Here is a 14,431-nt window from a genome sequence, read left to right on the forward strand (position 1 = left end):
TTCATTTGACTGATAAGCCAATGAACGACATCCTCTTTCAAAAAATGTCCTTGCACACTTAAAAAAGAGAGAGGTGTGGCTTATAGATTTCTGAATTATGAATTAAATAGAACCTAGGAGCTATTTAAATAAAATCTCCATGGAAACTTGTATTTTACGAGATAAGCCTGTGAAAGTAAAGAGCAATGAGCTTAAGAAGAGAAAATAATCTTAACAGATATAACCTCCTGTAAAAAGTGTGCAAGGCAAAATGAATGAAAAATTCCACTTGGGAAGCTGAAGCAAGCAGGTATTCCCTGCAAATGTTTTGCCAGAACTGAGGTATTTTAAAAATAATTAGACTGAATCAGCAGCAGGTTGTACACACAATGGGGGAGAAAACCCTAAACCAAGCTGCAATCACTGTTTGAAAGCTGGTTTTCTGAGCTGGTAAGAGGTCTTTGATGTGCCACTTTGATTTTAGAAAGTGACTTGTCAAGGCTGTAGTAGCCATGCGTGAACACATCTCATGTACCTGGAGATAAACCTGGATTTGGGGGACTGAAATACAGGAGCTGTGCTGGAGCCCTGGCCATCAGGTGCCCATGCTCGGCTCACAAAAAGGTGTGCAGGCACGTAAACCTTGCAGGTACTTCTCAAACTATCCACACACTTTGTCCTACTGCAAAAGTGAATTTCACCTACACACTGCCTGGCTCAGGCAAGGTACAGCCTTCACTTCGGTGGATAACCAGGGCACTGCCCCTTCTATGCAGAAAGCCCCTCTCTCTGCACTCTTGTTGTGAGGACACCACCTAAATGACAAAAGACATTATCTACTATTAGTCTACTAATGTTGTAAAAATAGTGTATGCTCAAATGCATGCTAAGCTTATCATTACAGATCCACATGTTTAGTGTTTTCAACAACAATAACAGTAATAATAATTCTTATAATGGTGGCTGCTACTTCTCCCTTTGGGAAAATTCGCTCTGTCCCCAATATTGTACTCTGTTGTATGCCCACAAAAATTTTCCACCATCCTGGATACTTCCTGTGGCTAGCTAGCCACAGGCTCTGGTGGCATTTTCTGAGGTCAATGGTAGTGTTGCACAAAACCCAAAACTCCTCATACAGAGTGAAAATATAACACTGAAAGAGTTTATCCTACTGCTGCTTTCCAGCACAAGATAAAGCAAGAGGTAGAAGGATGGGAATTCACAAGCATTGGGACTCAAATCAGGAACTCAGGTCTTCAGGACATCCTCACTGCAAAATGGGTAGGGAACAGCCTTAGTTGATTATAAGCCTCAATCCATAGTCCCAATTGTGTGAACAAATCACAGTTCGCGGCACACACACATAACGTAAATGTTCTGTTAGGAGATACCTGTCAGTAAGCAGACTAAATGCCAGGGGTATCTGGCATAATCCCATGGTATGGGACACACTTATTCAGGAAGAAAGGCTTTGCTTGTATTAAAATTAAGTTTGCTTGTATTAAAAAAAAGTCTGAGAACAGTACTACATCCTAAGACGGAAGATAACAAGAGTAGCTACATTTATGTTTAAAAATTAAATCTGGCTCTCTTGTTCAGGTAAATTCCCTTAATTACTCAAAATACCAGATAAGAAATTTGCTCATGCAGGTCTCATCTCACAATGCAAACATGAATTGTGCATCTGGAGTCCTAACACTCACCAATGTCAGGTGTTTGAGGAAGCTGTTGACAGTTATTTAAAAATAAAATATCATGAATAGTATAGAGCAGCACTTCACAGTTGGCAAAACTGTTACAGTGCCACAGGAAAATGAAAACATGGTTATCATTTTCTTGGAAAGGAGAAAGTGCAGTTCTTCGATCCATGTCTGCATTATTTTTGTCGATATCTCTAACAACCTTTATAACCTTCTGTTTAATTTCTAGATTTGGCTGTACATAAGGTGGTCATTCTGAAATGTGTTATTAAGGTTATGTCAGGAAGAAATGAAAAGTGTGAAAAAGTGCCAGAGAATTCTCTCAAACTTTGGTGACTGTTCCACATCAGACACTGTCTACATATTGTGAAGTATTCTGAAATTGTGAAAAGTAAATTGATTCCCTCTGAGGCTGCAGACATATACCATATTTTCCATCTATTGAAGCACAGCCAGAGTCTCATCTTAGCAACCAGCCATAAATCTGAAGTGAGTCTAGCAAAAATAAAAGGAACTACTTCGGATTTCTTAAAGAGAGAAGAGTTTTATCCTGTACCACATTTTTCCTTGATTTCAATAGTTAAAACTTGCTTGGCTCTGTTCTCACAGCTCATCACAGATGGTGAATTTTTCTAATTTTTTTCTTTACTAAAGAGTAAAAAGCCACTGAACTAGGAGCTACAGCTAACAATTGCCACTAGGATGAGAATGAAGGACTTCAAACAGAGTATCTGTGAATGAAAGATGAGATCTTAATTATTATAGCCCTTTACTATAAAATAGAAATTACCACTGCAATTCTATAGTAGTTATCTGATATTCTTCAGTAATTTTAGAACATTAGGAAATATCCTCTCCCATACCAGCCAACAACATGAATTTCTAAAATGTGACACCAAGCAGATAAACTCACTGTTGTAGTTATGTTACTTCTCCTTCTGTAAAAACTCCTAGAACTTCCTTTCATGTCTGGTTTTATCTTTTTTTTTCCCCCTAGAATTCATCCATCATAGTTTTTGAACTAGGAATTCCTTCCCAATTAAAAACTGGATTCAGACCAGTTGAGAGTCAAGCTTTGATCTTGGAAGATCACCTGGTTTGTAGGTGAGGTGTAGGATTTTTAGTAGCTTTAGAAAGACTAGTAGTACATCTATTTTCAAGAACTTCAAATCTTAACAAAGTAAAAGCCTGAAACCAAGTTAATACAATTAATAAAAAATATGTATTTAAGGCTTGTGCTTTAGATAGCAAGATCATTTCTGAATAACTCCCGTTTGCACTATCTTCTGTGAGTTATGATTGGTTTTGTTTGTCTTGCTGGACTCAAAATCCTTGCCTTTCATCAGTACTTTCCAGAATTATATTCATCATAACCCTTTTTTTCCAATAACTCTCTCAAGCTGACCATGTGGTAGAACCATGTCCTGCACTGATGGGATGTATCTGTCAGGGCATCCTTCCCTCACAGAGCAATACCTCACTGCTTCACCCACAGTATAACAATGAGAGATTTGAAGGTGATGTGGGTAAGACCAGTGCATCCAGACCTCCTCACACACTGGGCTCCATTCATGGATCTGATGTGTAATGTAACACACTCCTCCCAACAGCCAGGCTCCTGAGGAGGAGGCAGGTGTCCCTGCTTAACTGCAGGACTTGTACAAATGGATGTTTAGCAGATGGAGGGCTTACTAAAAAGAGGAAAATATGGGGGAAGGTGGGGTGTTCTGATTTACAGGGGACAAGTTCCGCTCTTCAAACACTGAGTCTACGTGGAATGAGTTTTATGATGCGACTGTTAATTAGCAGACAATTATTGAAGAAATATTTATCTTGCAGGAATACTGAATGATGCCATCACCTAGCATGAATGATGATGCAGGTCAGGCCTCAGTACTAATTGATTTAGCAAGGAATCCTTTCAAGAACTGCGGAGTGGCAGTAGCAGACATATTTGTAAGTGGAGAGACAGAGCAGGGGATCAGCTTTGGGCCACTGTGCTTCCTGTGGACGATGTTGGCTGACTCCTGCCTCAGACAGTGGTATGGGAAGACACAGAGCGAACTGGTTCAGGCCATGTGACCTCTTCCAACTGCATTTGTGCCACTTCAGTGAGAACATCAGTTAGCAAAAACACCTCTGTTATTTTTATTACTTAAGCTAACACAGCTTATTTAGACAAAACCAAGAACCACTCACACAAGCATTGATCAAAGAGGGCTACCAGAAACTAAGCAGAGGACAGTTGCAGGTTGAGAAAAGAAGGGAGGGTAATAGCCTAAATCTGGAAATGAAAGATGAGTCTCCACAACACCACTTTCATTGATTCTCTAAGTACAAGTACTGAGAATTTTTTCCCCCTGATTCCATTACAGAAATCTGTTGTATTTGCTTAGGGATATGTAGTAGTTGGGAACTATCAGTGTGAGGTTAATAGCTGGACTAGATGCTCTTCAAGGTCTTTCCCAACCCTGATGATTCTGTGATTCTATGAAAGAGATGATTCTTTTTTGAAAGGTACAATTATCTGTTAATACATGGAAAGCAAAGAGGATTCCAGTTACCCTCCACATATTCAGACTATTTCCAGCTCCTTCTTTCTGCATGAACATAGAAGTCCTGTCAAATTATACCATATTAAAAGTAGGAGTCTTTTCTTATCCGGTTATTTCAAAGAGTCTAAGAGACTTACTCATTAGTAAGACAGTCAGTGCAATAGAGCTTCTGAAAGTAAATTTTTGACAATTGAATTTATTGTTTTGCCAGTCTGCAGGTTTGAATATTGCTTTACAGGATGCTTTCCTTCCAAAGGGGCTGGTTGGAGCATTTTGATTTACGGATGCAACATCATTCATGGACTCAGAGGTTAGCAGATTCAGTAATTTAAACTTGGGTTGCTCTTGGATCTCCTTAAGTACTTTTATTGCCCCATCACAGTTGCATTCAAATGTTTTAGAAACATCTATAAACTGAAACAATGACATCAATTACCCTTTTTTCTTTCACTAGAGGAATATCTGGGCAGACTTTAAGTTTTTGTTGTGTGTATATGTACATGAGCAAAAAGAGTCTGAGACGAAACGGTCATGAAAACCCCTTTATGTATGACAGGAGCCCAACCTGTCTTGCTTCCACAACCCTGAAATCCCACAGAGGTTTTCCTGTCACCTCACATTTTACCACTGAATCTTTGCAACAAAGCTGTCCTGCGGGAATGATCAAGGCAGTGCTGCAAAGGACTTTGAGAGTTAAGGCAGAGACCTTGAACTGCACTTTGCATTAAAGAGTCAGTCCTCAGTGCAGAACATCAAGCTGATGTGCTCACGGTAATGATTGTTGCTAAGCAAAGGGAGATGATAGCTGTCTTTTGTAGGGAAGTTTTCAGGATGTGTGGCCTCACTGAATGGTCGGGAGGTCAGGAATGCATAGGTCATCCTGGTCAGACCCAGGCCCAATTGAATGGGACACCTCTTATGGCAGATGGAAGGGGGAAATTTGCTGCCATGGTTGTAGGCATCTGCAGCAGCAAGGAGTTCAAAAGGAGCACAAGGCTGCATACGGCCCTATCCCAGTCCCACGCTTCCCCACCTTAACCTCTAAACATTTAACTGTCCTTAAAGTATGCAGCAGAGGCATGTCTTGACTTAATGCAACCTCAGCCCTGCCAAATTAGATTTAATGTAAGGTCAGCCAAGTGATCACGCTGAGAATGGGTGACAAGAGGAGGCAGCAAACTGATCTACCTCTAACTTTTTGGTCTTTGTCTTTATTTATTTCACCAATTCTCCCACTTCAGAGAAGTATGATTATGCAGAAGACAGTCACAGAAGATGGCTGAGCCAATCTACTACAGACCTACTGGTACTGTAGTCCCAACATCTCTGCTCCTATTCTCTGTTACACAGCCATGCCCCATCATCCATGTTTGTTATAATGCTCATGTTTAGAAATCAGTTCAGTTCACCAAACAAGAGAGAAAACTGCTATCCTTTGGCACATTACTTTTCTACCAAAAGCAGCCCCCACTGGGTCAATAAATGACAGGACTGCAGGGCTGTAATCAGGAGTGAAGGGTATAAGGATCAGGACCTCCTCTTTACCACAGGGCTGAGAGATTAAAGTGCCCTCTGACAGTGTTCTGATCACCAAGGAGCTGTCTGAGCTCAGAGGGCCTTCCCTTGCTCACTCTAAGAAATAAGGACTGACCCACTTCAGAATGTTTCCTTTACGCTCCTACAGCTCTGGGAAATAGGACAGACGAACACGCACTGGGATCAATAATAGTCAAGTGCTACAGTGAGTCCATTAGGATCAGCTCGTCTATCAGGGCTACAGGAGTTCTTTCCGTGCCTGGCTGTAGCCTGAGGCTTGGCTGAGATGGATCTGTGGCACCCACCCCAGCTCTTGACTGGCATGTTCAGAAAAGACGGCTCTTGGCAAAAGTTTCCAAGGCCATCTCTTCAGAACAGTAGTTTTTAATCCTTGCTATGGGGATGCTGCAATGCTTTAGGATCAGTGTCCTTCAGCAAAACATAATCCAAGAATATTAAAAGAACAGCACAGAGCTGTAGGTTTTCTGCTCTTTGTAGTGAAGAAAATACATAAGGGGTTTCTTGAGCAGGAGAGGTAATTTTTTTTTTTTCTGGGAACTAGAAAAGGAGTGGTTTGAGGTCAGCATATGAGGACTCTGGCTATGATATGCTCAGTCACACAAAGATTTTGAAAACTCACCTATGGGAAACCTATGCATACTTCAGAAAGGAGCCCTGTAGGAAACCATTATCTGCACAAATACCAGTCTCCCAAGGTGATGGATTACTCCACCATTTCATCTTACATGACTTTCATGAGCATCTCTGGTGACTTGGGGTGTGATATGGCCAGACAATGCCCTTCCCTTAGGGCTGTACTTCCTTGGCATTTTGGGAAGCCATTCAATTAATGGATTTTTAAGGTGTGTGCACATATTGGTTTGGGGGGGTGTGTGTGTGAACAACATTGCCTATACTGATATTTCCAGTTTAACATTAATAACTACAAATTTATTCTCCCGTGGACTCAGACATTTTACATGGGCAAGGGTTTTAAAGAATGCAGGTAATGAAAAATCCATTATACTATTGGGTGAGTTATTTCATTGACCTTCAATGTTAAAGATGCACAATACTTGCTGAGTATTTCTCACTTCAAGACTTAGGTGTGATCTACCCCAAAGCAGTGGGCAAAATGGGAAAATATCACAGAGTGGTGGTTTTTTGTTTGTTTTAGAGGGAGATGATACAGAAATAAATGAGGGTCTATAACACTGTAGCTGCAATAAATTTTACAGCTGAAATCAAAATTTAAACCTAAACACGCACGTTTTTAATGCTAACTATTAGGGCAAGCAAAATAATTGCAGCAATATTACCAAAACTTCTACTAATTGCATATGGCCAGTTTTCTTCTTGCTCAGTATGCTGAAACACAGCAGGACAGCAGCAGTAAAGAAAGGCAGGCACACATGTGCTGTCTTCTAAGAAGACTGTTCCCAGGGAAATACAGAGTTAGAGATTGTTGCGTAGTCAGAATTCAGCATAAAGTGGGAAAACTGTGCTCCTCAGAACAGCAATCTGTATTTGTGCAAATTATAAAACAGGGGGGGAAAAAGATAAATAGGTTAATCTGTTGTAAACAGATTGTGACCCCGAAGGTGATCACAGGTACACAGCATTACGGCACTTTAAACTGGTTTATGCAAAGCTTAAAAAAGACCCAGTGACAAATAAAGCTTTTTTTGTGTTTGCTAAACAAAGCATGAAAGAATAGTGACAAAAGTAGGAGGAGCCGAGTTTGTCCGGACAAAGCCAGGAGGAGGAGCCCTCATGCAATGGAAATGCAGTTCAGTGGTCCTGGATTGATATGCTCATCCTTTAAACCCCCAGGGCTGGGAGATCACAGGGCCTGAAAGTCCATCAAAGAGCACTTCTCTGCATTGATCCAGTCTGGAGCGGAAGGCTGGTGGGGGTCTGCTCTTCTGTATAAAACTGCCTCCGAAGATAATCAGCTTTTCTTCCTTGGAAATTGGGGAATCCCAAACATCAATAAAGTGTTATTTCAAGTAAAACATTGGTCTAAACCTACAGAAATCTGAACAGGAGTGTGTGTCTGTTTTGTTGTGTTGTTTGGTTTGTTTTTTTGGGTGTTTTTTTGTTTTGTTTTGTTTTTAAGAAAAAAAGAAGGAAAAAAAAAAAAAACGAGCATGTAACATCGGAGGAGGGTTAAAATTTTACCTTGAAAGTATATTCTTAATCCTTCAGCTGTTCTTCCCAACTTGTCAACAGCAGAACCTACAGTAGAGGTTTTTAAAGCAGTCTTACAAACTTTCTCATTTATATTTGGATGCTCAAGCAGCCCAGTAGCACCTGACCTAAAAAAAAAAAAAAATCACAATGTCTTTTACTCTCTCAAACGACTTGTTAGGTTACCATGTACTGCAGGCAAGCAATTACATGCCAGTTCATCATCTTAGTTTATAACACTTTAGGTCTGACAGAAGGGAAATAGTAAACCTGGGGAATTTTTAACAGTGACAGCTCGCTCTGTGACAGACTCACATTCACATTATCTTTAGCTTCCAGGTGATCAGCTGTTTGGCTGGGAAATGACTGATCTACCTCTCACAGCAATGTGTTTGGTTTATTCCAAATTATATATCCAGCATACATATGTTAAAGGGCTGAACACGCACAGAGCAGAAGTAAGTGGGAGTGAAATCAGACAATCTAGCACTCTCCAGTGTAACTAGAGACTGAAAGTCATTAATCAGCAGTTCATTTGACACTGGAAACTGTTAGGATATTTTATTTATTCAAGGGGAGCAGTGTTGAACAAACAGAGGATGATACAGGCTTTTCCTTCACAGCATGTGCAATCTGACTTGATAAAATTTAGGAATATTTTAATATCATTAAACAGCTATATTTGACTAAAATAAATCAAATGCTTGACAAATCTCTGTACCCTAGAGATCCTGATCACTGACAAAACAATCTATAATATCTTGGTATTTGAAACTATTTCAGGTGACCACATCCATTGCAAAGAAATATGGTTAAAATTACCTCTGAGCATTATCTTTCTGTGAGTAAAACCATAAAGAGGAAGAAGAGCAGTAACTCATTTCCTTGCAAATAGTCTATTTTTTTCATGATTTTTTAAAAAGAATAAGAGTTGCAAAGGACGTGACTCTTCCAAAACACTCGACACTGGTGTAGGAGGGGTGTTACTGGGATTAGCCGGCCATCAATTTCAGGGCTTCAGAAATCAGACACACACAAAGTATTTTGCTGAGCACATTTTAACCAAATTCTGTGTGAGGTAACAAATCCTGGGTATGTTAGAGCCGAAAAAAAAAATATTAACGTTAGCGATCAAAGCTCTCTTTTGCCCTAGAATGCAATCGTTGATCATTTTTCTTTCACTCTCCCCAACCAAAATCACACTACTGAAAATTAGAGAAATAAGACTTTCTGTCATATACACACAGAGTAACTCTTAGGTGCTTTTTAAGGATATTTATTGTTGAAGATAGTCTTATCCTGCATAGGTAGAATTGATTAGCCAACATTATTAACCATTTTTATTACATCATTATCTATAGCCTTCAGAAAGTTTAGTGATATAGTCAGGGTACAGAATAGAAAATTATTTCTATCTCAAGAGCCTAATAATCTCTGGTTTCTTTTGCAGAGGGAATTTTAAAAGTAGAATTTTGCTGTTTGAATTATACTGATTTATGTAGTGCAGATACACTCACTTGTGCAGCAGTGGCAAACTAAACTGGAAAATAAATTTAAAAGCTATTCTTGTTCTGGTATAATCACATGCACATAGGAAATCATGCCAGTAAAATGAGACAAACAAGCAGTCTACATACAACTATATGAAAAAGGTTACTGCTCATCAGTCTGCCCCCAAGCATCTCTGCAACACCATCTGCCAAAGGTCATCACCTCCTCAGCCCTAGCAGCACTACTCACACGTTTGCTTCCAAAGATGCTTCTGTCAGAACAAGCCAGGTTAACCCGAACAGTTTAAACAGATTCGGGTTTGCTTAACCTAAAGCTAACCTGTAAGTGCTCTTGCAAACAGCTTTGCCTGTGAATCTGAGCAGTGGTAACCCCTGGAAAGTTGTAAACACCTGTGGTACCAGCAGAACCGAACCTAGAGACACACACACATTTGAGCCCTAAGTGAAGCCACAGAGATATGTCGGTAGATTTCCCTAAAACACAAGCACATACCTACAAAGTCAGGTGATCTGAGGCTGGATAGATTGAAATCAAAGACGTAAATGAGGAAGATAAACATCAGGGATCCCTATTATTTCTCTCTCAGACCATTTTCTGCTAGCCGTTTTAGAGCCATCAGTATAGGAGAAGTGGCTGTAAGGAAGGTAACCACAGAGATAGTTCTACAGCTTGGCATGGGGAGGGCATTGCATACCTAATGACTGTCTGAAAGACAAAAGCAGATCATTGAAATAAACTGAATTTACTGAGGGTGATAAAAGGTGGGGGGTCAACTGCTTACATGGGAGGATATGGGAAGGACTCCGATGAAAGTCATCAGAACAGTGGTTAAAGAAGGCAAATTTACCACAAGAATTTTGACTTCCTGACAATCAATGCAGAAAATCAAAGCAAGACATTTTACAGGGTGAAAACACTATCTCACATATCAGAACTGCTCACCAAGAGCTTGAAATGAAAAGAAATGCTGAAGAAAATTTTTTTAAAATAATGACTACTGTGCTTCTGTGAAGGACATGCCAATGTCCAATATAGTGAGCTCAATTTTGACATAACCCCAGTGTGAATTAATTAAAGGTGTCAGGAGGCACCAGTAAGCACAGAGAGATTTTGCTCTGGAGTCTCCAATAGAAGATTTCCATAATATTTCCACACAGAAAGAAATTTACTGGGTGGGAGAAACCAAATCAAGGCCTTTGCCACCATAATAGGAACACGAAAAAAAAAAAAAAATCCCGAACTAAAATAGCTGCTTCGACTTTTGTTAGGCAGTTATCATCGCTGTGGGGATTTATTTGGAGCACAAGGCATGTGGCATGCTGTATGCTTTGTTTAGCACAGACCTAGAGTTTTGGTTCCTGTAGCACGAGAGCAAATTTCCCTTCATTTCTATGGCTGTAAAGGGAACCCGCTACATCTGGAATCAGAGAAAAACACTCAGTATAGGTGATACCTCCCATAAGCACATTCAGCTCTACATTGGTGCACCACTTTCACCGCTTACAGAACAAAACAAGTGCTTGTTTGTGTTCATTTTTTATGAAGTGTTCTGTGGAAGCCTCATTGCTCCTTGCTGCAATGCTCTGAAAAGCAGATGAGGAACCAAATCGTTTGTGATCTTGGGAGGTTTCTTTCAGCAATTTTCCCATTTGCTGATTCACTGAGATAGTAAGTAGAGCCTAGATGCTCTGGTTCCCATTACTAAGGGAGCGCAGGAGCTCATCACTTTGCAGAGGCAGGCCTAGCAGGCTCGTACTTAAACAGTATTGACTTCAGTGGGCTTTCGATCAGGCTGCTGTCCCCTACACATTTTATGTGAGGGAGCAATGCCCAGCTGTGTGCAGCAGTCCCAGTGAGCAGCACAAAGAGGAAAATGTGAAGACATCACGAGTTATAAAACAGTGGTTAAAGGGAAAACTGAAAACTCAACTGAAGTGAAACAAACACCATCCCATTTACGTGAAAGTGTGAGTAAATGTACCAAATATTTTTCTAAAGAAAGAGTATGACTGTTTTAAGTAGCCAAATCAAAAGTGCCATGCCCACAACTGGAGAGAAACGGGTGTACTACTAGACTTTTACTGCTTCGAATGACACTACAGTGTTTAGTTATAACTAAGAAAAGCCCCAAAGTTTGCAAGTTTAACCTTTGGCTAAACATGCATACAGCATCCCATCTGCTTTGCACCAGTTCAGATATTCATGAAGCATGCAGCGTGAAGTACTTTTCATTTTTGCTATGCTTGGTAAATTAGCCAGCAAGCAGGGAGTAGACAATAATAGTAGATTCCTATTTGATGACTGGATTTGATTTGATGCATCTTTTAGTGTTTTGATCATTTGGACTGAAGATAAGACGCACACAATTTGGTAGCTGGCAAAGTGGGATTTAATAAGTCTCCTGTAAAACACAGCATGTATGCAAACAGCCCAGAGGATTAGACTCCACTTGCTTAGTTTAGAACTTGGTGCAGCCAACCTGAATAATCAAACGGAGGAACAAAAGTTGTGAATCCCCTCAATGCACTGCTTCATTAGGATCTCCTTACAAAAAAAGAAAATGGGACTCATCTGATCAGCCAGATTTTATGGCATCTGATTAGACCACCATTTTCTCAGCAGGTCCCCTTTCTTTAAACTGTTGACTATGGATGGCCTGCTGAATGGGATGAACTTTGGACCGCTAAATTGCAGCATTATGGTTATTTAGTGTAATTTATGAAAAAGAGAGAAGTCGTGATCACCTACTTCATATTGCTAATGATATCTCCATTTATCAGAACAGGTATGAGTTTGGATCATCATTTTTGCCTCACAGTCACAGAACACTGCCCAATTAGATACCAAAAAAATTATGTTTCCCAATGGGGCTGTACGAATACTAAATTAAGATTTAATAGTCCTTACATAATCATGTATTACTGTTGACTGTTTTCTGCCTTGCATTAAGTTCCACATCATCTCAGCATGTTTACTTCAAAGTTTCCTATTCATTGAGTATTTTCTATTTGCATTTTACTGTGAATAGTCTAAAAAACAAAAAGAAAAGGAAAAAAAGAGTCTGAACTTGATTTTTCTGCTCTGCATTGTCTCATCTAAACAGCAATTCAAGCCATAACAAATTAAAAAGATGTTATGAGAATTATATTACAGCAATTTCAGTGTGAAAGAGCCCTCACCCTTTAATGAAAAGAGATAGATTTCCAATTACAGAAATTATCACTTTGTCTTTTTTCCCCTAACAAATAAGACTGCCAAACACTTTCCATAGAGGCAAATTTCCAAATTGCTGATTATTACAGCCAATGATCTATTCACTGTGTCAGCTTCCTAGCCATCCTTAGAAGCTGGAGTTACATAAGTTAACAATGAACTATCAGGGGTGGGAGGAACAACGCTAGTAGGTGATGCTGCCAGGCAGAAGCGGATTACAGAGGCACAGCAGAAGCAGAGTTCATAAGGACTAAACTTGTGTCCTGTCTCAGATCCACGTAAACCACTGGAAGAGGTTCTTACCTTCAGCCCACTCACAAGTAGTTATATATGTAATAGCTGTGTAGCTCTGTAGTGGTAGCTGACACCTGCTCTGCTGCAGCCAGCAGGAGGTTGTAAGGACACTTCTACCCCAGTCCCAGTGAGACAGGGGGGTATAAGCCCTAGAAACACACAGCCTGCAATCCAGCCAGGTTATTAGACGGAAAGAGGTTTGGGTAGACTGAGCACTGCCGTGGGGTCTCTGGCAGAGCACCCGGGTCAAGCAGTGTGTGATCCCTGTCACAGCTCAGCCTGGAGCCTAATTCTGAATCCAACCTCAGAAAACAGATTTTTCTTGCCACTTTTTAATAAACAGCCATGTAGATGTTGTTCTGGAATGACTAGATGTGCAATCGTTATTCCAATAGCACTTCTGGGATAACAGTGTGACCACTTCTGTTCTGGTTTGAATCCACTTTGGAAGAGTGAATCTACTCATGCAATTCTTCTACAAAAAGAATCTGTTTTGTCAGCTTCCTCCTGCAGTCAAGTCTCTGGTTTACTTGATGCTCTCTGCGGATTTTTTCTGCTGTCACAATTCAGATTCAGTATCCTCCACTAAGTAAAGTTTTTACATGAACACTCTCTTAAGAGTCAGCAGCTTTCTCTATAGCCCTGAGCAGGACCTATTTAATCTCTAGAATATTTTATTAGCATACTATTTCTCCAAGAGTACAGTGGGATTTTCCTGGGAGTCACAGTCTATATTTGCTGTCACAGAGAACCTGAAATGACTGGATGCTGACAATTGCACTGAATCTTTCAATTTTTATTATTAGAATCAAACAGTAGCGGATACCATGAAACACCCCCAAAGCACATTCAGGTGGGATGGAAAGAAAAAACAGCAAGTGAAGATACGTCTGTCAACCCTATACCACAACACCACCCCTCAGAGGCAGCAGAGTTCATTACACTGGACTAAGACCTTGAACAACTGAAAACTGTTTATTTCCCACACCAAATTACTATTTCTTAGTCAACAAAGGAAAGCTTGTTGCAGCAATATTCACAAAGAAAGACTTTTTCTTAGATTTTCTACAGTTCAGATCCATGAAACCCTTAGTTGTTAACCAACTGTAAAGTTATCAGCACAGCTCCAGCTACACAGCGTAGCTTGTTCTTTGTACCCAGGAGAGCTCATCCTTCTTATTCTGTACATGTTGTTCAAGCAGATTCTCAAGAGAAATGGTGAGAAACTCTATACAGGGTAAAATTACATGATGACATGTCTCCAATGTTATTCACTGTAATAGATACATTAATCCAAGATCAGCCTTGTAAATAAATGCTTGCCTTGTACAAAATGGCTGTTCATTAGGTAAATCAACAAGGGCTTTTCTCAGGCACTAAATGCAGCTTTCTAACTGGCTCTGCCAAGTAAGATGCTGATGTCTCCCATTTGTAGCGTGCCTAGTAATAACA

Source organism: Athene cunicularia (assembly GCF_003259725.1).
Source record: "Athene cunicularia isolate RWA chromosome 4 unlocalized genomic scaffold, athCun1 chr4_part3, whole genome shotgun sequence".
NCBI lineage: Eukaryota > Metazoa > Chordata > Aves > Strigiformes > Strigidae > Athene > Athene cunicularia.